Below are 3143 nucleotides of genomic sequence, written 5' to 3'. Positions count from 1 at the left end.
CACATCCAGAGAGGGGCCATAGATGCTGAGGAAGGGCACCTTGCCTACTGACATCCTAGCGTAAGTGGTAAAGAGGTACCTGCCTGCTGTCCCAGTGTGTCGAACGTGTCCACATCAGGGATTGGCTACTGTGAAGTTATTCCCTGGTGCCCTCGATTTTGTGGCCAAAGACACAAGGGCCTGTTGTGTGTCCATGGGTACCATGGAGGGCTCTGCAGAACTGGCCGGTTAGGCTGGACTTCTCCTATTGGCTCAGTGTTTGTGACCCGTCCCCGTCACAAGTTCCGGCCAGCCTTCCGGTGGCTGTCTCCATGGTGATTGGGGAAGAAGCCTTAGGCCCCGCACTCAGCCTTCACCTGGCCTACGTGGCCTCTTTACCCTCATCTGGACGGCTGTGTGGATGAAAGAAAGGATGTCGGCCAGTGACCACGTGTCCTCATTTCCTTTGAAGGATTTCGCTCCTTGCCCGGGCAGAAGACAGCCAAGGTCAGCCTGAGCCTAAACACCTAGTGACCTGTGACACTGCAGCTAGTGATAGATGTAGATTTCCACGCTCAGGTATCCGCAGGTGGCGGATTGAGAGTGGTCGGAGGAGAAGTGTAACTAGAGATCACACACTCACGAGGGCACGGGTCAAAGGTCTCGGAAAATAGCTGAGGTCGTGGAGCCCTAGCGGAGCCAGTCTAGGGCACAGGCCTCCGTCCTGTACTTGGCAAATAGGTGGCACCATCTGCAGAGTATGCCGCCATCCGCAGACTCTGGACTGCTGGGGCCCTGGACGCCCGGATTTCGGCCTTGTCTTTGGAGAAGTGACGCGCATGCAGTGTGCCACCGGGGGCTGTGGCCCAGCAGAAGCAAAATCTTGAAAATGCGGGCTTCATTTGACTTTGCCTGTGTTCTCCTTTGGCTGAGTGCCATCCTGTGTTTCCTAGCAGGAGAAGCATTCCTGGAGAGAGGCGGATTCCATGTGTGCCGGCAAAGTGTGTGCTGAGATGATGAGTCGCTGGAGACCAGGGTGGACTCTTCAGACCCAGGATAGGCCTCTGGCAGGTATGTGTCAATGTTTTCTGCCCATGGCACTCAGCCGGGTATTTGAATACAATGTTATCAGCGGAATTAGTAGTCTCCGGAGAGGCTGCCCCGTGTCAACAAGCTTCACCCGGCCAGGGTTCACCCGTGATGTAGCTCCCCAATCAGTCACTACTCCCTAGTCCTTCCAGATAGACTACCAGATCTTCTCTGCCCTTGGGCAACCAGTACAGCCAGAGGCCTTCCCCCTTTGCCCTTTTGTCTCTAGACACTCTGTCAGGCACTCCAAGCTGTGAAGTGCCTGGGGGGGAGAAGGAAGAGATTTCAGAGAATGAACACATACAGAGAGAGAGAGAGACAGAGAGAGAGGCAGGAGATGCTGAGTGGGGATGTCTTGCGTACTGATATCCTGAGGAAAGTGGGAAAATTGGACCCTGGCCTGCTGTGCCAATGCCCTGAAGCAGTCCGCACCAGGGGCTCCCTTGTGCCTGCGTAGCCTTTCCCAGGGTGTGCTCAAATCCTGTGGCCACTAGGTGTCCTGGGTCACAATGGAGGGCCCTGTGTCATCTGCCTGGCGGGCTGGATCTCTGCCATTGGCTGAGTCTTGTCACCAGGCCCATCATAAGCTGCGCCTACTCTTCCGGTGGGGAGACTGTCTCCATGGTGATGGCAAAGAAGCCTTAGTCCCGCCCACCTGGCCTTCACTTCACCTACCCGGCCTGCTGACCCTCACTCAGACCTCTGTGTTGATCAAAATGAATGTCCGCCAGTGGCCAGGTGTCAGCATCTGGGATAAAGGATTCGGGACCTTGCCTGAGGCAGAAGGCAGCCTAGGTCTGCGGGTCCCTGGAAGTCTAGTGAGTTGTGACGCTGCTGCCAGTGACAAATGGTGACTCCCACACTCACATATCCCCTGGTGGCAGAATGATAGCGATGGGTGGAGAAACATGGCTCCTGAGCACACGTTGAATGGGGCACCGGCCAAAGGCCAGGGCCAGAAGTGGACGTCGTGGAGCTGAATGGCGAGCCAGTGAAGGGCCCAAGGATTTCTCCTGTATGTGGCAAACAGGTCATCCGTGTCCCCACGTCCATAAACCATTGGACTGCCGGGGCCCAGGCTGCCAGGATTTCGGCCTTGCCTTCGGAGCCCGGCCACATACGCAGCCTTGCACTGGGGGCGGGGACATGTAGACAGCAAAAATTTGGAAAATGGCAGTGTCTCCTCGATTTCCCCGGCATCGGCCTATCTGAGCGGCACGCTTTGTTTCCTAGTAGGATAAGGCACTGACGGAGAAAGGCAGGATTATGTGTGCAGGAAAGGTGTGTGCTGAGAGGGTGACGACGTTGAGACCAGGTTGGGATCTTTAGTCCCAGGAAAGGCCCCTGGCAGGTGTGGGTGAATGTTCTCTGCCCATCCGAGTTGGCGGGGGGAGGTTTTCAGCAAACAAAGCAGCAGCGGGATTATTCGTCGCCGGAGAGGTTGCATCTGCCCACAAGCTCCACCTGGCCAGGGACCGCCCCTACTGTATTGCCCATGTCAATCAACAGAAGCTAAGACCTTCCAGAGAGACTACCTGCTATTGTCTACCCACGGGGAAGCGGTGCAGCCAGAAGCCTCCCCCGTTTCATCTCCAGGCTCTCTGTCAGGCCCCTCATACTTGTGATGTGTCTCAGGGGTAGAAGGAAGAGATTCCTCTGAATGAACACATCCAGAGAGGGGCCATAGATGCTGAGGAAGGGCACCTTGCCTACTGACATCCTAGCGTAAGTGGTAAAGAGGTACCTGCCTGCTGTCCCAGTGTGTCGAACGTGTCCACATCAGGGATTGGCTACTGTGAAGTTATTCCCTGGTGCCCTCGATTTTGTGGCCAAAGACACAAGGGCCTGTTGTGTGTCCATGGGTACCATGGAGGGCTCTGCAGAACTGGCCGGTTAGGCTGGACTTCTCCTATTGGCTCAGTGTTTGTGACCCGTCCCCGTCACAAGTTCCGGCCAGCCTTCCGGTGGCTGTCTCCATGGTGATTGGGGAAGAAGCCTTAGGCCCCGCACTCAGCCTTCACCTGGCCTACGTGGCCTCTTTACCCTCATCTGGACGGCTGTGTGGATGAAAGAAA

Source organism: Loxodonta africana, unplaced genomic scaffold (assembly GCF_030014295.1).
Source record: "Loxodonta africana isolate mLoxAfr1 unplaced genomic scaffold, mLoxAfr1.hap2 scaffold_149, whole genome shotgun sequence".
Classification (NCBI taxonomy): domain Eukaryota; kingdom Metazoa; phylum Chordata; class Mammalia; order Proboscidea; family Elephantidae; genus Loxodonta; species Loxodonta africana.
This window is presented reverse-complemented; position numbering follows the sequence as displayed.